Raw genomic sequence first — 27,064 nt, forward strand, 5'->3', positions numbered from 1 at the left:
CCATGTCATGCTCTGTGCCGACAGCTAAGAGCCCAGAGCTTGCTTTGAATTCTGTGTCTCCATTTCTCTGGCCCTCCCCCACTTGTGCTCTCTTTCCCTCTCAAAAATAAACATCAAAAAAAATTTTTTTAAGAATATTAAAAATAAATAAATAAATAAATAAATAAATAAAAAGATTTATGAGGAATGCCTGGATGGCTCAGTCAGTTTAGTTTCTGACTCTTGATCTCAGCTTAGGTCACGACATCAGGGTCGTGAGTTTAAGCCCCGCAATGGCCTCCGCACTGGGCATGAAGTCTACTTTAAAAATAATAAATAAATAAATAAATAAATAAATATCTGTGATAATACATTTATAGAGGAATCAATTTGCCTTTCTTTGTGACTTTTTCTAGCAATGCTCAGCCACGTATGAACAGACACAGAGAAGACATTAACTGCTTCATTCGGTGTTAACTTTCTATCCAACAGGTGCAAAGAGAAAAAGCAGAGAAACAAGGAAGTTAAAGGTATTGGCAAAAAGGGGGGGGAGAGTTATTGAAATTATAAATCACGAATTCTAAGTGGGATTAAAGAAATAAAATGTAGAAGGAAGACTACCGATACACTGGGAATAAAGGAGGCCCAAAGGTCAAGAAAAGGTCATGATTTGAGAGGCACAGCTAGGTGGCTGTGGTCAGAATAAGGACTGTGAATATGTGATTCTGGAGGAGGTGGATTATAGTGAATTGCTGATGAGGTGAAAGTTACTGGAAATCAAGTGGCCAATGAACTCAAAGTCCAGGTGTGGTATTTGTTGGTGTTTTTCCACATGGATGCCCAGGTAAGCTATGATCATCGGAAGCTGAGGGTGAAGAAAACTGTAAACCAACTGCCAGTGAATAAGGAAAAGCAGCCATGAGGTTGCTCACTAAGGACTAACAAACAGGTGGCTTAGGCAAAAGACAGGAATTTCAAAGGAGCAGAGACATGAGGGAAAAAAAAAAAAAAAGGATGAAGGAATAACGGTGTTGGAAAAGGCAGCAAAGAGAACAAAGCTGACATTCCAGACCCTGAGGTTTGAGAGACTATAAGTGGAGTAAAGCCAAGGAGTGGAAAAACCACTAGGAAAACAGATTGAGGATTACAGAGGCATTTGACTTTTATGGGGGGGTGGGGAGGGGGAAACAGTTCCAGATTATAGCAAAGTAGAGAGGAGTGAGAGATGAGAGAGGGATAAGAAAGGAGGAAACTGAGAGCACTGATACTGATGATGATGATGATGGCGGTGGTGGGGTGTGTGTAGGTTGGAAGGTGACCCTCAGACATGGAAAAGAGGCATGGTGAATTTTGGCCTCTGTCAAATGAATAGGGGAAAGACCCATAAAGCACAGAAATGTCTCAATCCAGGCTATACGGGACTAATTCCCACTTCCCATTACAATTCATTTTAATAACTTCCAACTGGTTTGCATGTAAAAAACGTTGACCCCACTTACACATTTAATACACTGAAAAACTGTAATTTTGACTTTTTTTTTTTTTTAAGTAGGTGGGTCATAAAATGGCATAGAAAGTCTTAAGCACAAAAATCACAACATGTGATCCTATAATATTTCTGCAGATGCAATAAATATATATTCCTTTCATTTCTGGTGATTCTTATCTATCAGGCATCAAACCCAAGATGTAGTATTTGAACAATTCAGTCGTTTAAGTGAAAGTCTTTTTTTTTTTTTTTCTAACAGGAAAATGAGTCCAGTATTATAGATTTGATTATCACTCATTAAAGCAGTAGTTCCGAAATCTTTTTATTTAGGTCACATACCCTTTGAAAAAACTCATGAAAACAATGGGACACGCTTGACAGAAAAAAGCACCATACACACAAAATTTTGCATGCTATTTCAAGCGGTTTAATAATTCCAACTCTAGAACCTTCCCCTTGAGAGATAAACTTGACTCAGGCTATTTTGGAAATATGTTAATTTCAATTTGATGTTATCCACAGTCAAAGAAAAAAGATACATTCAGCAAATTTTCCACTGAGCTGTTGTCAACAGCAATGTGATACACTTCCACTTATCCAACCACATTACAAAATTCCCCTCATAATCAGATGGCAGACAAAACCTACTAATAGGTCAGAAGTGAATGAATAACTAAAATAACCAGTTGTGGATCACTAAGAGACATGAGTATTCAAAGGAGTATTCAAATCCATCACAGAAAAGTGTAAAATGTTTACTGTGTTCTCCCATCCTCCCTAACCAACTAGAAATTCGTTCACTGTATAACAACCTCAAAAAACAGCATTAAATTTTCATAAAGTCCAAAAAAACGTCAGCATGGAATGAATTTTCTATTGCATAGAAAAAAAGAAGCTTGGACTCTGGTTCCTGCTCTGCAACTATTCAGCTATTACCTACCTTCCAGCTTCCGAAGCTCCCTAAATCTCGCTAGCTCGTTTCCTCATCTACAGACCTTCCTCCATTTACCACGGGGCTATGTCCTGATAAACCAGCCTAAGCTGAAAAGATCATAAGCTGAAAATGTATTTAATACACCTAACCTACAGAACGTCATAGCTTAGCCTAGCCTACCTTAAATGTGCTCGGAACATTTACAGTAGCCTACAGTTGGGGAAAAAAATCACCTAACACAAAGCCTACGTTTTAGTTAAGTATTGAGTATCTCATGTAACTTACTGAATACTTTAATGAAAGTAAAAACAGACTATATGGGTACAGAATGGTTGTAAGCATACTGGCTGCTGACCCCTCGATCAGGTTACTGATTGGAAGCTTCAGCTCACTGCCACCATCTAGCATCATGAGACAGGATCACACCACATTACATCCCCGGGGAAAGATCAAAATTCAACATACCATGTCTACCTAATGCGTATCACTTCCGCACTATTGTAAAATCAAAAAATCTAAGTAGATCCATTGTAAGTGAGGAACCATCTGTACACAATGAAATAAATTAAATAATTTCTAGTTCTGTATATGTCTATGACTCCTAAACCACTAACACGATCTTTAAATCAAATAGCCCACTAGGAAGTAAAAGTAAAATGTGCCATTCTAGAGGAAAAAGATGTCCTCTCTCAAGTCATGTAAAATCCAGCGACCAAATCATGGTTACCAAAAAAATATGCATTCCGAAGATTCACATATTAGTGACCAGTGTTCAGTCTCTAGTAGGGTGGAGGAGAATCGATCATCATTTTGATTTTTCATTCGGATAGAAATGACAGCTATCCAGTTGACCAAGTCTAACCTGCTTGTTTTACAGACCAGAAAAAGAGACAAGAAGTTGAGTGACTTCACGTCAAGTGGCAGGACCAACACTTAATCATCTTACCCTACCTGTCCAATTCACCTTTCTCATAACTCCCAGCTGGCTCTCAAGCAAAGCCTACTTTTTCCCTGCAGTTACTCCTTGATGGGCTGCTTCCTCCAGGGCTCCACTGTTTCCTTTCTTGGCTAAGATCTAAATAGCAGTGTCTAAATTTTCTCTTAAGTACGAAATTATCCAGGCCTTGTCTTGAAGATCTTTTTCAACACGTATGCCTTTGTAAAGGATACACAGCTCAGCTTCCCTAATACCACCCAAATGTCATTCTCTTGCTGAATTTAATGACAACCTAAGCGTGCATATCCATCCACATGATTCACCCATCTCTGATTCATTTCTTTGGTCTCAAAGCATCTTCAATATTAGACAACTAGCTCTTGGAGCATAGAAACTGCCGTATGCATTATGTTCACATACTCGACAGCACATGACACAGTGCTCTGCCCACAAGCACTCAATAGAGTTTAGTGATTAACCCCTAAAGGTTTACGTTTTGAAAACATGAGATGATCTCTTGTTTTTGCAAGTTTTCCTCCACCTTTTCTTTGGACAATAACCTCAATTTACTCTCTACCTACTACTTGCACTTAATACCAGCCACCCAATGTTTCTGCTTTTCTAGACAGCCACTTTGGCCTTGCTATGGGCACCTCAGTATGCTCTCCTGGCAGGTGCTTTATAAGCTCTTCTGGCTTTATAACCACCATGTAGAGTAGGTATAATTATACCTACTTTAAGAAAACTGAGGTCCAAATTTGTTGATTTTCCAAAGGCTATACAACCTTGGCCTGTGACATAACTAAATTAAAAAAAAAAAAAGATATGAATCACATGGTAGCTATTCTCAGAGAGTTTATATACTATAAACTGAGAGATAATTATAAAAGTGGTAGAGATGTTATAGAAACAAGAAGAAAATTAGAAGTATGCATCTATTTAGAAAAAATTTAAATGAAATGAGATCTGACATGACTCTGAAAAAGAAAGAAAAATAACATGAGAAAAAACATATTTAAAGGTCAACCAGGCAAAAGTTCTGAAAAAAACTGGGCCTAGTCATAGACAGACAGTAACACAAAAGTGTACCCTACTTTTAGCTTGAGCCCAGTTTTTTTTGTTGTTGTCATTGTCGTTTTATTAATTTGCTTAAGTGTCATGCAAGTAAGTTTCAAGAGTACATAACAACAACAAAAAGAATGATCTGGCAGTAAAAATCCAGAGACTATTTTGGGGAGAAACAAGCCACATTGATGCTGAAGTTCATTTGGAAGAGTAGAAGTGAGAATGACCAATAAAATTTTTAAATTAAGAATAATAATAGGGGAACCAAACTAGGCGATATCAAGAACTCCTATTAAGTTGGAGTAAACTAAAATGAGAATAGATTGATGAATTAGAATAGAGCATCTGCAAATGAACCAACAGGATGTATTTGTATTTGTTATACATAAGAATTGGGAAGAAAAAAAGAGTAAGAATTGAGTAATGAAAAAATATATAAGAATACACATACAGTTATAGATAGAAATTCAGTATATACAAAGTGATGCTTCAAATCACCAGGAAAAGCATGGGGTATTCAATACTGTATTGGGAATATTGGCCATTTGAGAGGAAGGTTCTATCTTATGTCTATGGTGTATCACATAAGTATATCATGTATAAATTCCTTATTGATCAAGGAAATGAACATAAAGGAGAAACATATAAAAATATATTTACAATCTTCAAGTGAGGAAGTCTGACAAATTTTATATAAAATTTTTAAATTTCTCCCTGATTAAAGATACCACAAGCGAACATCAAGTATCTGGGGAAATATATATATAGGGTTAATCTATATAATAAAAAGAGCTCCTACAGGGGCACCTGGGTGGCTAAGCCTCTGACTCTCAATTTCGGCTCAGGTCATGATCTCATGATTTCGTGCATTCGAGCCCCATATTGAGCTCTGTGCTGACGGTGCAGAGCCTGCTTGGAATTCTCTCTCTCCTGCTCTCTCTGCCCCTCCCCCGCTCATGCTGTCTCTTTCAAAATAATAAACAAAAAAATTTTAAAAGAGCTCCTACAAACCACTTAAGAGAAAACAACTCAGAAAGAAAAAGTGAGAGATTAAAAAAAACAACAACAACAACCCAAGTCAAATTACACAAGTCAAAGAAAGGTGCGGCAGAGCACAGGGGAGACGTGAATGGGAAGGGGATATAGGGGAAGGAGGACTAAAAAGGGAGGTGGTGGAAGACGAGGGACAGAGGGGGAGAGCCAGCAGAGAAATAGGTAGGAGTACTTCTTTTTTATTAGCAGCTAGTGTTGCCAAGCTAAAGGGGAAAAGAGTACTATCTGACATTGTTGGCAAGAGCACAGCCTGGTTCAACTTTTGGTGGGGAGGAATGCGATAAAATGAAAATGCTACGAACGTTATACTTCTGGGAATGTGTTCTACAGAAATATTAACATTACTGTGCAACAGTATACAAACAAGATTCTTTACTGTGGTGCTGCCGATAGGGCAAAAAAAAAAAAAAATTGTGGGTGGACATCAATAAGGGAATGGTAACAAATCATGATGCATCTAAACAATGGAATAGTTCACGTCAGATATAAAAGTAGTAAACCTACATGCATGAAAAGGAAACCATTACACATTAAGTGGAAAAAGAAAGCACTGTAATATTATATAGTAAAGGTGCTGTATCACTATATTAATGGCATTAAAAAGTCCACAGGAATGGAAGTGAACTTTTAAAAGTGATTACATCTACAGTGTGCTATTAAGAAAAAAAATAACTTTCAAAATTCATATACTTCTATGCTATATTATTTTTATAATTAAACATGTTTAAGTGAAAAGCATACATTTTAAAACAAGCACTTTAAAACACTAAAAACTCCTCTCAACTTTATTCTTGAGATGCTCTTGATTTTTCTTATAAGTTCATAAAGCAAAATCCTACTACTTGACAGTAACACTTAGAATCATCTTACCACAACCCAAACTCTTCCCATCAATGATCTTGAATACCACATACTACTGAAAACATCCACTGAAAAGTTCATGCTTGGAAACAAGAGTGCCAAGTTCATCCAGTCAGTCATTCAATGACAACTTTATATTCTGCATGCTCTATGAAGCTGAAAGTAATGCTCTAAAGAGTTTTGGTTTTTGGATTATGCAACCCCCTTATTTAAACTCTGAAGCTCCTTGACAGCAAGGGCTGCCATGTGTTGGATTTCTCTATTTTTGCAACCTAAATATTTGATACATTGTACATCATCGATACATGATTACTCAATTGAACAAAATAATTTCATGATAGCTCTTTCAATGCTCTAATAAGGGTGAAAACTAAAAGGGAACTATAAATGTGAACTTCTTTGAACAAGGTCATGGCAAAATCTATCCCGCCCGCCTCATATTCTCTAGAGCACGATTTCTCAACCTTGGTACTACTGATGTTTTGAGCAGGATACTTCTCTGTTGTGGGGAGCTGGACTCCCCATCACAGGATGTTTAGCAGCATCCCCAACTGTCTACAGACACAGCCAAGTGTCCTTGTGGCCCCAAATCACCTCCAGTTGACGACTGCTCTACAGTTATTAGAAAAAGCACTAAATACATATTATATACCCTATAATCACTACCTCCAATGTATAGATCATCTCCTAACTCATCCTCTTGCCCACAAAATGATCAATTGCCTTTTCTTGTCCAAACATAAAAAAATCCCAAAGTCACTGTTTTCTGATTCCCCTTTTTCTCAAAACTTCTATATCCAATTAACTGTATTTACTATTCCTCATAAACATTCCTCAAGTTTGTCCTTTTCTTTCCTTTCCCATCTACTTGGGTCAAGCCCATAGAACCCCATGCCTGATTTACCTTTCGAGACTCATCTCTTCCCTATCATTCCCATAAATGAACTGGAATTCTCTGGCATACACATTCTTGTTTTCTCACATCCGTGGCCATGGCCCATGCTATTTCCATGTTCATGAAAATCCCATTATTTTCATGCAAATTATTAATACAAGGAAGCTAAGGCTTCTTGATAACGCATGAATCACAGAGGTCAACTTCAGCACCATATACTATGATCAAAGACTCTTAGATTCATTCTACAAAGATTTACTGAGAGCCTGTGAGGTATAAACACTGGTCCTCCCCACCCCCCCCCACCCCCCGTGTAACTGGCAACAGAATAAAGAACCTAGAGATACACTTGCGTACTTTCATGAACCCCCCCCCCCATAATCACTCCATGTCAAAATCCTCCAGTTCACCAGAGTTTGGTAAAGTAGGTATGACCTGGTAGGTAAAGTAGGTCTTAGGTAAAGTAGGTAAGACTCTCCTTCAACAAAGCTTTGGTGGAATCCAGGCTCTGCTACTAACTATGTGACTTCAAGTGAATTATTTAACTTCTGTGCCTAGGTTCTTCATCTATAAAATAAAAATAAGAGAACCTACCTAACAGGGATGTTAGGAGATTTAAATAAGTCAATACATGTAAAGCACTTAGAGCAACACCTGACATATATGAAATACTCAGTGCTCCACAGTAATGACAGAAAGCGGCATAGTCTGTGAGTCTCTGAGATCACCAAAATACCAACTTCCTTTTCCTCGTTTGACACCAGGGAATCCACAGTTACAAATTACTCTCTGGCAATCACATATTAATTCACGATGGGGAGAAGAAAAATGCCAACTGTGTAACACTGTACTAAGCACTGGGATAAACAGATCAAATAATAAGACATAATTCCTATCAAAAAACAGAAGTCTACTAGAGATAACACACATACTACAATGTGAACTATGATAACACAGACAGGCATCAGAAAGGTACTGACCCACCCACACTGAAAGAATTAAGCAATGTTTCCTTTAAAATATTTCTAATGAATCTTGGAGGAAAAAATAAGGATAAGGGGATTGGGAAATAAGACACAATGCCTGAAACAATACAACCGCCAGTAGATTGGCATGGCTGGGACACAAGCAAAGAGGGTAAGTAGGTTAGACATAAGAATAGAAAAGCAGGCAATGCATTTAGGGCCATGTACAACATTAAGACATTTAACTTGATTTTGAAATATAAGAAGAACCACTAACAGAATCAAAGCATTGGAGTAAAATATCAGAGCTTTTAAAACTTACTCTGACCACAGCATGGAAAATAGACTGAAGGCGAGACTGGAGAAAGAGCAGTTAGAAGAATGCTGTCCTAACACGTGTAAGAAATTCTACGAACTGACCTAAGATATGAACGATAGAGACAGAGAAAGGGATATCCAAGCTATTACAGGGTAAAATTAGGAATCCATAATACCTAGATGTATGTAGACAGGTGAGAGAAGTAAAAGTTCCCAGACTTTCCAGCAAAGAAGAATGAGCAGATGGTTAAGTCATTACCAAATAGAAAACACATTCCAGAGAACTAAGAGAAATCTGCTAGTCAGGGTCTTGCTTCTTTGTATGGGTCCTTTCATCAAGTGCACAATTACAGCAGTACATAGACGAGGACTGCCACCAATTTTTTTTTTTTTTTTTTTTTTTTTTTTTACCACTGTTTAGATACAATCTTGGGTCTGTAGAGTTTTGCAAGTTAAATTATAACATGTTCTTGGCACTGGGGACACAAAGATGAATAATAGTCTCTGTTTTCAGACACAGACATAAAGACAGACAAGACTGAAAGAAAATACAGGCAAGGAAATTAAGAGAATTTTGCAGGAGACAGTGCTATGACTACAGATGAGCAAGAACCGTAGCACAGGGAATAAGAGGAAACAGGCAGGAGATGAAAATACACTCTTACATCATGATGATGAATTAAATGTTACAGAGGGAGAAAACAGAGATCTTAATACCTAGGACTCTAAATTAGATATGAACACAGAACATATTGGGTCTGAGATTCTTTCAAGGCAAAGAGAAATCTGGATAATCATGTGTGCAGAGGAAAAGAAATGACAGCATCATTAAAACACATGAACTTAAGACCTGGGAATGGATGAGGTAGCTTACCGAAAATGAAGGCTGAGAGGGCAGGCAATGGAGGAACTCAGATTAATAAAGAGACAGGCAGAAAATAAGCATTCACATTCCTTGTAGAGTTCTCACAAGGAATTTAGAGTCATGGAATCATGCAATTTTGTGGGCTGTATTTTTAGAAGTCACTTGGTCCAGTCCTTCATTTTACAGATGAAAATTTCAAGCAGATTTCTAAAGATCACATGCTTAATTAATGGGAACTTTGCTTCTTTTGTCCAGGCTGCTTCCAAGGCACACTCCCCTTTCCACTCTGTTTCCGGCTGCACCTCCTCCAGACTTTATGGGGTTGATTTCCTCAAGATTACTGAACCAGGTTTACTTTGAAGTTAAATGTATATGAAAACTGCTCAATCAAGTGTCTCTATAAAATGTTAATGCTTTGTCAAGATCGTGATTTTGTGATTTTAGTGAGGCTAATCATTAGTACCTATTTGGATACTTCTGGTCACAGTTAAAGTTAAAATCAATAATTATGATTTCTTCTAATATTTGCATTTCAAAATCTCCAAAGAATCTATTTGGTTAGAGCCTAGTAGTTACATCAGTCTCTGCTTGCCAAAGAAGTTTCTGTTTGACACACTTTTAATTTCCAATGGGAAATTGGATGGGTAGGCTAAGTTCCCCTAATAACAAACACATAAATACTAACTCCTTATCCTTCTGCTCATGCTGATTTTAGGAGGGGAAAGTGACATTTAGACTCTAAGGCATGCATCATAGCATTAGGCTATCAATTTTAGGTCATAAATGATACTCCCAAATTCTTAACAATGATAACTCCAGACCAAAATGATATGACTTGGAAGTCAAAAACCTTTATTGTATATTCATAAAACATATATTGTTTTCTGACTATAATGTAAAATTTCAATATAAAGTATGTGCCTTACCTCTCCATCCAACCTACAAGCTCCAGAAGGGTATTTTTTTTTTTCCAAAACATCCAGTCCAGTGCCTGGTACACACGAGGCACTCAAATATTTTAAAAGATTATATAATTTTATATATGGAAAAAAGCCAGTGATTCTCAGCTTGGGAGAAGAGGTAGATGAAAAAAACAAGGCCATCTCTGCCTCTCTTCCTTTGAAAATCCTTGTCAGTGGAAGATACTGATGCTGACAAAGTATTATTATCTTTCAGATGTCCTGAGACAGAAAAATAACTCAAAATAACATATCTGATATAGGGGCGCCTGGGTGGCTCAGTCGGTTAAGCGTCCGACTTCAGCTCAAGTCATGATCTCAGGGTTCATGAGTTTGAACCCTGTGCCGGGCTCTGTGCTGACAGCTCGAAGCCTAGAGCCTGCTTCGGATTCTGTGTCTCCCTCTCTCTCTCTGCTCTCCTTCTCTATCAAAAATAAATAAACATTAAAAAAAATTTTTTTAATGACATATCTGGTATAAAAATATTTTTATAAATGAAAGAGTGAAGTTCATCTAAGTTAAACAATTTGACCACCCAGATTAACATTCTTTGCAAATTATAACCTACCTCTTGTTGACTGGTTTCAGGTTCATAACTAAAAAGATGTTTGAAGATCTGCCTCAAGTCAGGAATTTAGTTCAGATGACCTTTTAAGGTTCCTGCCCTCATAATCCTATTTTTAAAAATAACCAGTTAGCCTATTCAGTGAGAATCTCTTCCCCACATATATACCATTAATTTCTAAATAACATCAACTATACAATATTTTTTTAACATGTTAATACTATCATCCACATCAAATAGGGTACTAGTTAGTGAAAACTGTTATGCAGGAAATAATACTCTTAAATCCAGTTAAAAATAACTAAGGTGTACTTGGTTTTGCCTATATAAAATTCATAACTAAACATGAGAAATATTACAAGGGGGATGTTCAAAAATATGGGTTTGTTTACTTAATGGCATTAAGTAATTTCAAATTTGAATAATACCTATAAAGATGTAAAAACACTAATATAGAACACTAGTTTTGTTTTAAATTAAAATGCTTTTCACCATCTTTAATCTAGGTTTTTATTTTTTTTTTAATTTTTTTTTTTCAACGTTTATTTATTTTTGGGACAGAGAGAGACAGAGCATGAACGGGGGAGGGGCAGAGAGAGAGGGAGACACAGAATCGGAAACAGGCTCCAGGCTCTGCGCCATCAGCCCAGAGCCTGACGCGGGGCTCGAACTCACGGACCGCGAGATCGTGACCTGGCTGAAGTCGGACGCTTAACCGACTGCGCCACCCAGGCGCCCCATAATCTAGGTTTTTAAAGTATTCTCTGAATCAAACTGGGGTGTAAAAATTGATTCTACATTTAAAAATGTGTGTACAGACAAGTATAAAATATAAAGAAGAAAAATATAGGATACAAAATTGTATGTATAATAATTGTATTAAAAAATCTTGAGATAAAGAATAAATATGCATAGGAAAAAAGTTGAAAAAAATATGGCAAAAAACAAAACTGTTGTCTTTGGGTAAGATAATCATTAATGATTTTCCCCTTCTTCTACATCAAGAATATTACTACTTTGATACTGAAGATAATAGGTTAATAGGTGATTTTAGAGAAAAGGAGAAAATATTTATAAGGTTAAAATAAAAACCTTCAAACTAAATTCACAACAGACACTTAATGTAAGAAAAATTTACAATTTAAAGTAATTTGGATCAAAACACCTTAAGTTTAAGAAACGTTTAAGGTTATTTAGAAAGAAAGGGGGGGTAGAGGGGAGTTCCAGGTAAGTATACTTTTTGCCATCAATCATCACTGTTCGTAAAAATGTTTCAAAATATGCCCAGTACATATAGGTATTCACACACAAAAATAAGATTTTCATAATTTCAAAGAAACCAGTGTTAAATTTTCAATGAAAAACAACTACTTCAAATATGAAACCATTTCAGTGAATCTGACTACATCTTTAAATTCTAGTTACCAGATGTACATTCAAAAAGTACATCAGCTAGGTTACAGAGAATAAACCACTTCCTTCAATATTACAGCTGCACTGACTGTGATTTATTCAGTATGAATTATTTTTTCACTTTAAAACATCCTTTATATAGCATAATTTGCCTCATCAAATCCACCATGCACCACCACTTGCTATGACACAGAAGAAAAAAGTTTTCATTGGAATCAGATTTCAATTTTTATAAACATTATTGAGCCAGAAATCTTTAAAAATTGAAAAACTTCAGATGAACAGATTTCAACCTGTATATTACATTATATACCTTCAAGCAGTATCCACAAAATTTATAACCTAATGTATGTAATGAATTTAAATTATGGTATTATAACTTATTCTATAGCAATTAAACATTCTTGCTATTTCAAGAGTTAAGGAACAAGAGCAAACTACATTACTAATAATGTTCCTTAAGAAAAATCCATTTACATTTTGTTAATATTGCTGGGATAAAAATTTCGTTAGACCAGAAATGGAACAAAACCTTCTTACTTTATAGAATAAAATTATATATATCAAACCCTTCAAAAACTACATTGGTGTCCCTTACCATTCTTCCCTAGATTTCTGTTTCATTTATTCTAAACCCTCCCTGAAGAAATCTCGTCTATATTCCTATCCTTGGGATTATCCACCCTTGGAAACATCCTAACAAATTTTGTTAATACTTCATGTCTTGTTTAGGCATGAATGCGTATTTGAGAAACACCTCCTCAACAACGCAGAATAACCTAAATTTAATGAGTTCCTACTATGTGCCATGAAATGCCATAATGGCTTAACATATAACTTCATTTAACATTATAGGTACCCTAAAAAATAAGAACTATTATTATCTTAATTTTGTGAATAAGGAATTTGTGACACACAATGTTGAGTAATTTGCTAAAGGCACACAGCTAACAGGTGGTTCAACTGGAATATAAATCCAAGCAATTTACACAAGTAACTGTGCTCTTCTCCAAATTACTGTAGGCACTAGCAGTGAGAATCTACTTCTAATCATAAAATCAGAGAAATGCTAAACATTTGGATAGAGAACAGGCATAGAGGAAAAGGCTCATAGCATGCACATGAGCTGAAGTAAGAAAAAAAGTTTACAAGAACCTTGTTGAAAACTTCAAGGAGTTCCAACTTTAAAAGAGATAAATAAAAATTAAACTGTATTAATAATTTAAAAGGCATTAAGTTTCATTAAGATTCTCATTATCTAGCTGTCATTTACACTTTTATTTTAGTGACTGCAAAACACACACATATGCACACAGACACAGGCCTACATAGGTCAACCTAATCCATATTTCCATCTAGTCCCCAATTTCCTTCCTTAATTCTATCTTTGGGATCTTCAAGAACATGGCCTTAAAGACAGGAAGAGGCTACTGCATTGAATAATCCTAAAAAATAAATAAATAAAATTAAGTTTTAAAAGGACATACAAAATGTCATATACTATCTGCACATATCATCTTGAATTCACATGTGGGACCAAGAGTCATTCCTAAATGATTTAAAAAGACCTGGTAATATTGAACACTATCCATATCCAGAAATAACTCCCTAATAACAAATGTAATGAACTTTAAAGCAATCAGTAAAAGGAAGAAAATAAGGGAAACCAACACAGTTTTAAGAGACTACTATAGCATAAAAGCTGGGTTAAGTAAATCAGAATACACTTTGAAGTAGATAGCATTATTGCCATTTTAAAGAAGAAAAGAAGTCTCAAATCCAGTCACTTTAGCAAGGCCATGCAGGTAACAAATGACAGAGCTAGTTTGCAAAACACTGATCTAATTTGAGAGCTACCACCCCGATCTAATTTGAGAGCTACCACCCCTCTGATCCCACACACTACTGATACATACTGATATGATACATACAAGCCCATGCGTTGAAATTTTTTAAGAAAGTAAAGTTTTACCCTTCTTTACACACTAAAGTAAATTTTAGAAGAATTAAAAGTCAGACGTTAAAAAAGCCAGACATTAAAAAAGTCAAACATAAAAAATTCATATAATTCTCTCAAAAGAAAATTTAGAATATGTATAACCTAGAGGTTGAGTTGTTTTGTTTTGTTTTTTACTCCAAGACTCGAACCCAGTAAATTAAAGACAGAGTGAAAGTTTTTAAATTTTTCTATAGAAAAAGAGATCATAAAGAAAAAGACTAGGCAAACTATTTACAATGCGTAGAACTAAAAAAATTCTCTCTTAAACACTGGACTTAGCAACATATTTATAGATATGACTCCTCAGACAAGGTAAACAAAAACAAACTATTGGGACTACACCAAAGTAATAGTGAAGGAAACCATCAACAAAAAGCAATCTACTGAGTGGGAGAAGATATTTACAAACTATATATCTGATAAGGTGTTAATGTCCAAAATATATGAAGAACCCATAACACCAAAAAAAAAATATCTGATTAAAAACACAGAGGACCTGATTGACATTTTCCCAAAGAATACATGCAAATTGCCAACAGACACATGTAAAGATGCTCAACATCACTGATCATCAGGGAAATGCAAATCAAAACCACAATGAGGCATCACTTCACACCTGTCAAAAGGGCTAATATCAAAAAGACAAGATATAACGAGTTGGTGAGGATGTGGAGAAAAGGGAACCCTCGTGCACAGTATTTGGGAATGGAAACTGGTGCAACCACTGTGGAAAACAGTATGGAGGCTCCTCAAAAAATTAAAAATAGAAATACCACATGAGACAGTAATTCCACTACCAGGTATTTACTCAAAGAAAACAAAAACATCAACTTGAAAAGATTTATGCAAAATGATGCTTACTGCACCATTATTTACAACAGCCAAGACATGGAAACAACCCAAGTATCCATCAATAGATGAATGGATAAAGAAGATGTGACATACACACAAATATACACACAAACAGAATAATACTCAACCATAATAAAAGAATGAAATCTTGCTATTTGCAACAATATGGATAGACCTAGAGAATGTTATGCTAAGTGAACGAAGTAGGGGAAAAGACATGTTTTCACTTACGTGTGGAATCTAAAAAACAAATGAACAAACAAAAAAAGACTCTTAAATACAAAGGCTGCCATAGGGAAGGTGGGTGGTGGATAAGTGAAACAGGTGAAGAGGATGAAGAGGTGCAAACTTCCAGTTATAAAATAAACAAGTCATAGAGACGAAAAGCACAATACAGGGAATAAAGTTACTAATATCACATGGTGACAGATGCTGATGACACTTATCATGGTGAGTACTGAGTAATGTATAGCATTGTCGGTCATTATACTGGACACTTGAAGCTAATACACTGTATGTCCACTATACTTCAATAAACACTTTTAATTGGTATCAATAATATAAAGACTTCAAATTAATAAGGAAAAGACAGCCTAATTAAAAATGGGCAAAGGATACAATTAGCAATCCACAGAACAAGTTCAAATAACAAATGAATATATGAACATACTCGATTTCATTAATGATCACAAAAAATGCAAGTTAAAGTAGCAATGACACATTAGTTTCTCACTTGCCAGACTGTCCAAAATCAAGAAAAGTAATAATACCTACTGCTGGAGAAGGGATGAACCATAACTTTCATAAAGCACTGGCCGTATCTATTTAAAGCAAACAATACGCCTTTCAACACAGTAATCCCATTATAGGAAATCAATCTCATAAATCAAAAGCCCTAGATTGTAAGGATATATATACACAGATGTTCTACAAGCAGTGCTGTTCATAAAAGCAAAAATTGGAAATAAAATGTATGTCCTTTAATATGGTAAATTTTTAATAAATTGTAGTATAACATTATCATGGAATATTACATAATCACCAAAAGTTGAGTAAGTTGAAAATATTCTAGTTGACAATGGATTATAAGAATATGAAATTATAGTATTTTTTAATAAAACATTAATGAAAAACCCCTGTATGAGTGTCTATTTTTATATATTATGTGAAAATAAATAAATATATGGAAGAATCGAATCTAAAAATGGCTAAGTGGGGAGAAGAGCCACGTGGGGCTTACAAGAAAACATCATGAATGACTAAAAAAGGCCTCAGAAAGTCAGGAGTCATTTAATAAGCACCCTAATGCATTACACTTTAATATAATCATGTTTTAACTGCACCTGTTCCTTAGTTGGTAGTAAAAGAGCACTTTATTTCTTTGAACTAAGTTCAGTTATCACTTGTTGAGCACTTTCTACGTGCCAGACACTGTGCCAACAGCATCACATACGTTATTTTACTTCTTTATAGAAACTTCTAAGTTAGGTACCATTTTCTCATGAGTAACTGGTATTTTAGACAATACCAACCTCTGTAACAGCACACAAAGTGCAGCACACAGATACAATTTTCAGGAATACGTAGGTGACTGTCACCTCAACAAGCAACCCAAAAATGACATAAAAAAGTCACCACCTTTGATGCTTATCCACTCTATTAATGAATGAAAACTTCAATACAAATATAAAATCCATCACTGAAATATAATTATCCTTTATAAAATGTTACAAATGCTATTATGAATAACAACTAAATGTAAGAGTAAATTAGCACAATCCATCCAATTGCTTTAAAATTGCATTAAAAATTCCCATACCTTTTTAACCAGCTACTCTACCCAATACTACTCTACAAATATCTTTTATCAAATAATTGAAAAAACACACAAATGTACAAAATATTTACTGTAGCATTTTCTGGAATAATCAACTAAAAAACTTAAGTTTGCAAAGTGTCTGATTAAATAACAATATTATGTTAATAACTGTTGGCATACAATAAAGGTCTACGGACAGCTGTTAGGGCAGAGGCAGGGGAAAATGGAGAGGTGTTATGAGTATAGAGTTTCAGTTTTGCAAGATAAAAAGTTCTGGAGATCGATTGCAAAACACTGTGAATATACTTAACATTACTGAACTATACACTTAAAAAATGGTTAATACAGTTGCTTCCGTATCTTGATTACTGTGAATAATGGTTCCATATCTTGGTTATTGTGAATAAACATGGGAGTGCATATAAACAGTGGTCAATATGGTCAACTTCATGTTATATGTATTTTACCACAATTACGAATAAAATTAAACAAATTTTTAAGAAACTTTTAAAGTACGTAGTACATGACAAAATTACAACAGACTTAAAAAGTGATGTGTGGTCCCATTTAAAAAAAAAAAACTAATATTCTCCATATATATAGAAATAGGTACACAATGTATAAGAAGAAGGACATTGGTATTAGAGGCATCTTATTCTGTATGCTGGTTTCACCATGTACTAGTTTTGTGGCCTAGGACAAGAAGTTTAGCCATTTTTGAGTTTCAGATCCTTCAACTGTAAAACTAGGATAAAAATAATCCCTCTTCTTTATGATTATTGAATATTAAAGGAGATAACAGAGATTAAAGACAATGTTTAGTACAATATCTGGCATATAAGTGTTCATTAATATTGTCTACTATTATTGCTTAAATGCATCAAAATGCTATAGTTCTAAATTCTGAATAATAGGATTAAGGTACATGTTTTTTCTTCCATTGGTTCATTTGAATTTTCTAGTTTTACTCAATAAACACTATTATTTATTTAAGCTTTTGCCTTAAAATGGTACCAAGTTATCAACTATTAAAAAAAAAATTAAATTTTTCAAGACTTAAAACCAAACCGAACTGTTGCTCAAGAAATGGAAGACCACAAAGTAGTTCTAAATTAAATAAACTGGAAAAGGACTTCATTTCTTAGGAATGCTCATTTGCAAGGACTTGGAAATTGATACCAATTCTCTATACATGAAGGCCAAGTCTCTTGCCAAATTAATACTATCAAAAAAAAAAAATGCTTGAAAGTAATTTTTGAATACCTCACTAATGATAAAACTGGTTTCCCTGGCAAGGGATTTAATTTTATCCTTAAGATATTTATCAACAAATACCAAACAAGGTTCAATTTTACAATATAAAAGTTTGCTGCAAGTACTATGTAACAATGAAAAGGGCACTGGAGTTCAAAAAAACTCCATTTGAGTTACAATTTACCTCTTAACACCCATGTGAAAGAAGTCAATTTATTTATTTAATATAAGCCTCAGCTTCTTCCACCTAACTCACAGATTCTCCGAACGACTAAATACAATACATACAAAGCCTGAAACACAGTTTACATTTCAATATATTCTATTCCCTATCGTTTCTTGAGAGGTAGCAACTCCCAGACAGAACACTACATACAGCCAAGAAAAAGAAACAGGTAACATGTTCAGAGGGAAAGCACCTGGCTACATATGGTGTTTCCAGTAAATCATATGTAGCCCTCAGGGGCTACTATAAAGCTCTACAGGAAAGTCTGTGACCTCAATCTAGGTCTCCAATGGCTACCACATGTTTTTCTGATAAAAAGTGAGTATGAAATAACTAAAATGAATGCTGTCGTTTGCTTCCACTCTATTCCTTGTTGAACTACTTAACAATGCTTAGTATGTACACAAAGCACTCAAAATATACCAAAAGAACTTATAATTGCCTTGGAATGAAACATGAAAGTATATAGCTATAATCAGATTATAATTTCTATGGTTAAAAAAAAAAAAGTAATTAAGCCTAAAAGAAAACTTTGTATTTAGCATTCATGCACTTCTTATATGGTACTGGCTCTAGCAAGAAAAAGATAAGCTGTTTTGAGAGGTTAAAGCAAATTATTTTTAAATTAAGCAATTAGTGTTTAAGTTTTTCCAGTGTAGGTGTACATACAAAGAGAATCTTAAGACCCATCTGAGAACGTTCTGAACCAGATGAGTTTTTTCAGTGAAATAAACCACTTCCTTTCAAAAGCCCACATAATTTTAAAGCAGAAAGTCAATGAACTCTGAAGTTTTCTGTACAAGTATAAAATACTTCTAATTGCTTGAATAAAATTACTCAGTGATAAATTAGTGAAAAAAATTTTTCAAAGAGAAAGGTATTTTACAGGGGACATCAAAAATATTAAATATGCTGACTTTAAACTCCTTACAAAAAAGGATTAAAGTAAAATGAAATATATTTTAAGCACTTTACTAAAAGTTCATGTTTAGAAGTGTTTAGAAGTGTCCTCATATTAACAATTTTTCACTGAAATATAGACTTTTCAAATTAATACTGGGATTTATTTCCAGGACATGTTAAAATCTCACAACATGCTCCACCTGAGAAGAAAGAAGGGTGGCATCTCCTCCTAAAACTCTCATGTCATTTGCTTTTCCATTTCGTTGGGTGATGTTTAAGAGACAAACAAAACACAATAAAGAAATAGAAATGATCTTGTTGCAAGCATTTACAACTCTTACAATTTTATCTTTTTTTCAATTCCCTACACCTTCTCTAATGAACAACCTACCATTAAGACTCAAGAATATGAAAATCATTATGTGCATACTTATAATATTTCAGACATTCAAATAGAATACAGATATACTATATATATGAAGATTGCTTAATTGACTTATTAAGAAAATAAGATACAGAAAATAACTATATCCTCACTATGTACAATTACAGTTTATTTTCTAAATGAAGGGAAAACAAGATGAAATTCAAAGGGAAAGGAAAATGAATAGATTTCTAAACAGTATGAGCAAGCCAATATTAAGACAAACCTTATCAAAAATAGCTCAACTGTAAAGTATACTATTAAAATATATTTCTCCAAAGTCTCCAAAACTTTTAAACAATCAGTTCTTTTTTTTTTTTTCCAATGTTTATTTTTGAGAGAGAAACACAGAGCACAAGTGGGTAAGGGGAAGAAAGAGAGGAAGACACAGAATCTGAAACAAGTTCCAGGTTCTGGGTTGTCAGCACAGAGTCTGATGTGGAGCTTGAACCCATGCGCTGTGAGATCATGACCTGAGCCAAAGTCAGACACTTAACTGACTGAGCCACCCAGGTCCCCCTAAACAATAAGTTCTTTTAATGATCTGATTAAATAATTATTGGCTACTTTACTTGTAAGGTGATAGCAGTATCAATTTCAAGAACTATAAAAAATGTTAAATTTAGATTACATAAGATTCCTTTTCCAGATTTGCAGACCAACTATTTTTCTTAATACTTACTTTTTTTTAGGTCAACTATTTTTCAAGAATCAAAATAAACCCAATGTTAGAAAAAGCCTCCAAAGCAATCAAGAATTAAACCTCACCTCACACAATAATATTCATTGTGTGAGAAATTACTTTCTTCCAAGTTAGGTTGACTATACAATTATAAACATAAATAGTAAGACTTTTTCTGCCAAGAACTTTCCTTTCAAACAATACTACATGTATTTCAATTTCTGGATGTTTTTGTTTAAAAAAAAGAGTCTGTATTACTCAGTTTGGGGAGTATCTTCTCCTTTGGTAGGTTTAAGTGGCAAGGAAAACACCATCAGAAAACTACAAGATTGTCCCAAGATTTTACTCCCTAAATATATGTTCTTTTAGCAGTCCGCTCATGAATGCATAACAAAAGTACACAATAACCTGTTCAAAGATTATTTGTATTTGCTATTGATTTTCCATTTTGCATATGCTAACAAAATGAACTAAAATGTTATCTAAATTAAGGAGACACATTGACATTTAATGCATTATTTTAGACATCAGAGTTCTAGTTAATTATGCCATAATAAAAGGCTAATTTTCACATAGGTATTAAGTTCTCAGTCCAAAATTCCGAAAGTACAAAAACACTGAAAAATTCTCTAAATGAGAAATAGAAGAAATTTCTCTCTACACTGTTCAGTGTTATGTCATGATCAAGTCAGGCTGATATGGATAGTGGAATCATTATACCTAAGCATTTAAACCTTTGCTACAGTCTGCCTTACTGACAAGCCTCTCAAATCAGTCTAGTTTTACAGCTGAAAAGAGGGTGTTTAATAGGATCAAATGCTCTAAGGAAAAATTATACACTTTCTACCCTATTTTTCTCCCAAAACACATACATGGGGCGGGTGGGGGGAGGGTAGAAAGAGAACTAAGGACAAAAGAGAAAATGATAAGAACACCAGGAGAAAAAGTTGGAAAGTAAGCCAGCAGAACTCCAGAGAAATGCGGGCCGGGGAGTAACACTAGAGAAATAAAAGCCACATTAAAAGCAGCATAATCAGACTAGCTAGCAACATACAATAATAGAGAGCAGCACACCAGTATCTGCAAAGCCCTCCACAAAAGCAAGAGGGACCTAAAACCATGATCTGTCAACTGGTCATGCAAATATAGGCCCACAGAATCCCTTTCAAATATTCAACAACTTGGGAAATATTTCACACATGTATATTTTGCAAGGAGGGGATGGTGAGCGGTCAAACCAGATGTCACAGTCAAATGAGACAAATAGAAGCCTAATCATGAAAATGCTATTTTAAAATGAACTATGGTTGTTTTGAAAGTAAGGAAGCTTTGAGTACAGAATAAAATAAAAATGCTAGGGGCGCCTGGGTGGCGCAGTCGGTTAAGCGTCCGACTTCAGCCAGGTCACGATCTCGCGGTCCGTGAGTTCGAGCCCCGCGTCAGGCTCTGGGCTGATGGCTCGGAGCCTGGAGCCTGTTTCCGATTCTGTGTCTCCCTCTCTCTCTGCCCCTCCCCCGTTCATGCTCTGTCTCTGTCTGTCCCAAAAATAAATAAACGTTGAAAAAAAAATTAAAAAAAAAAAAAAATAAATAAAATAAAAATGCTATACATCTTGGCAATAAATAATACGACTAAAAATACAGGACAAAAAGAGAGAGGGGGCAAGTATAAGAAACTGTAACTTTGACGAGCTCAACTTTTAAATCCAGGACTCATTAAATTAACTGTTTAAAGTTAATAGTTCAGTTAATAGAAATGTAAACATAAAAGTTATAAAGGTAAATATTTTAACTAAGAACTTAAAATATCAACAAAAATTATGAGAAATAGGGAGGGGATGAAGTATAAATTAATTTCTTCATCTTCCATAATGAGAGATCAACGTATTTCTTAGTGCTGGCAAATTAAAGTATGTTACTATGTTACAAAGATAGTACAAATCTCCAAGTTACCAAACAGTACACACCAAGTCAAAATACAGACCATGTATCACAGAAGGTATTATATCTAGCCTATCCTTTGACTCTGACAAACGCAATTATATCTACAGGAGGCACAAATAACCAAAGTGACTCAAAACATTGAAAGTAAAAGGATGAACAAGTCCAACTTAGGGAAAGCAATCATGACATTAAACAAATTGAATTTAAGTCAAAAAGCATAAAACAAATCAGAAAGGAACTTTACATTAATGAAAACTTCAAATCCACAGAAAGATCATGTATCTTTACATATCAAAAGGCATAAGGTAAAATCTGTAAGTAATAAGATGAAATAAAATGGAAGGGTATTATATTTTAACTTACCTCTCTCTCAGCCTACAATTAAGGAAACAGATTTTAAGTCAGCCCACTGAACCCTCTAACAATTTAAAAAGTAACTGACAGAAATGTATCATATTTTGTATTCCTCAGACAGAATTCATATTCTTGGCAAGTGCCTATGAAACCATTCTAAAACTACACTGGGCCTCAAAAAAAAAAAAAAAAAAAAAAAACCTCAGTAAACTTCTAAGGGCACAGACCACATTCTCTAACAGTACAGTGAAATCAGTAATCTTAACAAAAATAACGAAACTCCCACAATAACCTGGAAATTTTAAGACTTTCAGATTCTTGGCTTAAAAAGGAAATCAAAATAAAAATTGTGAATTATCCAGAAAATAACAGTAACTCTAAAGGAACCCAGAAAATAACAATGATTCTAAAAGAACTCATGAGCAAATATAGTATCCACAGGAAAAATAGAACTACAGAGACTTAGGTAAATAAGACAGAATGTAAACAATGCGTATCAACTACAAAGCAGTGGGGAGAAATAAGGAAAAGGTGGAGCTAGGACTCCAATCTAACAATTTATTTCTCACAACAGAGAGACAGATATGCAACTAAATGGTGGGTCCATGAGTATCTGTTATATTATTTTCTTAATTTTTCTGTGTTTGCAATCTCATAAATTAAAATTAACTTCTATAATAAAGAATTGAAAATGCATTTAAGTTAAATTAAATGTTCCACTCAGAAAGGCAGAGAAAAAAATGGAAAACAGATTAGATAATAAACAGATTACTCACAAACTAATGAAAAAATATACCAGTAGAACTAATTATTAATCTAAGAGCCAATCTTTGGAGAATGAAACAAATTAAAAGTAATAAAATCAAGAGAAAACAAAGCTGGCAGAGGGGAAGAAGAAAGTAGAGGGGAGAAAACAAAATAAAAATGGAGGGGCACCTGGGTGACTCAACCAGTTGAGCCTCTGACTTTGGCTCAGGTCCTGATCTCACAGTTCGTGAGTTCGAGGCCTATACTGGGCTCACCACTGTCCAAGTGGAGCCCGTTTCAGATCCTCTGTTCCCCTCTCTACCCTTCCCCCACTAGTGCTCTCTCTCTCTCTCTCAAAAATAAACATTAAAAAAAATTTTTTTAATAAAAAAATAAAAATGGATATTGGGGCACCTGGCTGGTTCAGTCAGAAGAGCATCAACTCTTGATCTTGGGGTCATAAGTTCCAGCCCCATGTAGGGCATAGAGATTACTTAAATAAAACTAAAAAAAAAAATAAATAAATAAGAATGGAGATTTAACTAAATATAAAAGAATCTAAAAAAATAATGACAATGTTTGCTATAATGCTAAACAAATACACCTGAATGAAATGGATGGTTTTCTAAGAAAAATAAAACATTCAAACTGACTCTAGAACATTTCTCTATTGAAAAAGATAAATCCTTTGATGACACAAATAATTTCAATGCTCTTTAAATTACTTAAGGGTAAAGAAAAACTCTTCTCTATAAAAGCATCACAAAGAGGGATGCCTGGGTGGCTCAGTTGGTTAAGCGACTGACTTAGGCTCAAGTCATGATCTCCACTTTTGAGTTTGAGCCCAACATCAGGCTCTGCCGAACCCACTTTGGATCCTGTTTCCCCTCTCTCTGCCCTCCCCTGCTCATCCTTGCTCTCTCTCAAAAATAAACATTTAAAAAATTAAAAAAAAAAACAACGCATCACAAAGAGAAATCAAAACCTGAAAGAACACACACATATACACAAGTGTAAATTAAATTTGCGAATAGATGGAATAGCCATCAACAGAATATTAGCAAATAAAATCCATCATATTAAAAGAATAAACTACCATGATCAACTAGGATTGTTCCATATTATAAGTCTACTAGAAAATCTATTAAAATTATAATGTTTCATGTTTAATAATGTAATGTCTAAAGGCTTTTGCCTTTGATAAAGACAATATATTTTCTCCAAACATTTTTGAAAACATTAAATATCTCAATGAAAATTAGAACTGGATTTTTTCCCCCAGATAATTTGACCAGCTTGTTTCTAAAGCTCATGTGGAAAAAAAAAAACCAAGAGAGATAACTCAGGAAAACTACGAAAAAGGAAAGAAGAAACAAGACAGCCTACAAACATTAAAACCAAATCAAAATTGTGTAAGAATTACCACGGTAACTAACGATCTGGTACTGGCATAAAACAAGACAAAGAAATGGAAGAGCACAGAGTCCCAAAATATAGAGAGATAGGAAAGAATTTAGTGTATGTCAAAGACGGCAGGTTCAAATCAGGTTAAAAGAGAAAAGGGACATGTAATTAAACAAAAGGTACTGTGACAAATCCAACTGCTGGAAAGACAAAAGATGCTGGTGAATAAACTGCATTCCTAGCTTCCTCCGTAATGGCAGCTAGATCAAAGAGTAAAAGGTATTAGAAAAGAAAAAGAAAAGAACAGAAAAGAAAATCTGTCAAATGTATTAGAAAAAACGAATGATTTTTTAAAAAATTATCTTTTGCTGGAACAGAACTTTCAAACAAAAACCTTTAAGAGAAAAGATTGACGCATTTCAATACACGAAAATCAAAATTCTATCTTATAAAAACAAGCTGGTAATCGGAAAACAGTATTTTCCAGGCATACAACAAAGGACTAATGTTTTTTTTTTACTTTTAAGTACATGTACACATATATATACAATACATACATTGTATATATACACACACAAAAAGTCATTATGAAAGACAACGAGCAGAAAAATGGGTAAAGATTAAAAGCAGACAGTTCCAAGAAAAAGAAATACAAACAGATTTAAATATACGATAAAGCAGTTAGCCTCACTCTATTAAAAACATATAAATAAATGAAAAAAATATTTTCTAATGATCAGGTTGGTGTAATACCAGAAAGAGTAATAACCATATCTGTGAGAATCTGCACAGAAATACTCAGAAACCTGTGAGAAAGGAAATTAGTACAATCTCTGTTAAAGATAATTAGGCAGCATCTATCAAAAATTTAAAGTATATATTTTTTGGCCCAGAAATTCAACTTCTAAAAATGTAGGGTGTTCATTTTGGGGTCATTAGTGATAGCAACTGAAAACACTTAAAATGTTTATCAACAAGGGCTATTTAATGTACCACCACATTAAGAAATCCTACACAGCTTCTGAAAAGAATGAGATTGATCTCTGTATAAACAGTAAAGTCTGCAAAAGGCTTTGACAACTGGTACAGACATAGAAGTGTTACAGCATCTTCCCATTTGTCTAAATATATACATGCAGGTTCACATAGTGATATGCAAGTAAAGTTTCTAGAAGAATAATACAAAAGAAACGATTTGTTTACAGATTTATTTACAGCTTCCTGTAGGGAACAAGACTGTGGGAGTGAGACTCACTTTCTACTTTAAACCCTTGTCTACATTTATGTGCCAGACATACTCTAAGCTGAAGAGACATCAGTGAACACATAAAATACCTGCCCCCATAGAAGCTGCGTGGGGGCCATGGGGAGCAGTAGGGAGACAGGTAATAAAAATAACTGTGTATGCACACACAACGTCAGATGATTTAAGTGCTGTGAGGGACAATTCAACAGGACCACAAGGGAAAGGGACTATATGTACAGAGGGGTATAATTTTACATGGAGAGGTAATAAAAGGAATGCAATGAACTAGGATGCCTACGAAGGTTCCCCTCCCCGGGACTGGGAGTGAAGTGATATATAAACTACAACATGAAGGATGATCAGCCAGGAGAAATGGGGTGGTGGTAGGGGCAAAGCAGTATACAGAAGCAGAGGAAACTCAGGTAGGTTTGTTCTGGGGGGGGGGGGGGGAGGGAAGGGAGAGAGGGCGCACAAAACAGAAGTCTTATAAAATAATTTAAAAGGTTTATACAGAGGGCAGAATATTAGAGCTTCATTTTAGAAAAGTTACTCTGGTTGTAATGTAGAAAGGGTTTTGGGCAAAATAAAATGAGAGGTAAAGAAACCAGTTCATTTTTCAGTAATTTTGCTCAAAACTAATGGCCTTTTAAGAGGTAAACTGGCAATAACGATGGAGAACAGTGGGGTCAAAAAATGTACAATGCCTCCTCGTTATTGACGGTTTCCATATTTAGAAACTCACCTATTCACTAAAGTTTATTGGTAACCCCCAAATCACTATTTATGGCACTTTTGCAATCACTCCCAGACAAATGCAGAGAAGCAAAAAATCTGAGTCACCCAACATGCACATTCCCTGCTGGGTCAAAAGGTGATAGATACCCTGCCTTCTTGTTTTGGCTCTTACACCACA

The 27,064-nt window shown here is 34.7% G+C and overlaps 1 protein-coding gene across 2 annotated transcripts in view; it reads right to left on the reverse strand.

The window, feature by feature from the left end:
• HBS1L (HBS1 like translational GTPase) overlaps positions 1-27,064 on the reverse strand; it is an 87,093-nt gene that overhangs the window by 38,663 nt on the left and 21,366 nt on the right. The window contains exon 1 of one of the 2 annotated variants that reach the window (XM_030316396.2): positions 10,889-10,978. The exons of the other annotated variant lie outside the window; for it this stretch is intronic. The gene's annotated coding sequence lies outside the window, so the exon portion shown is untranslated. Of the gene's footprint in view, positions 1-10,888; positions 10,979-27,064 lie in introns of those variants that run through there. 2 annotated transcript variants of the gene reach the window in all.

The sequence above is a fragment of the Lynx canadensis genome, chromosome B2 (genome assembly GCF_007474595.2).
Source record: "Lynx canadensis isolate LIC74 chromosome B2, mLynCan4.pri.v2, whole genome shotgun sequence".
In the NCBI taxonomy this organism is placed as follows: Eukaryota; Metazoa; Chordata; class Mammalia; order Carnivora; family Felidae; genus Lynx; species Lynx canadensis.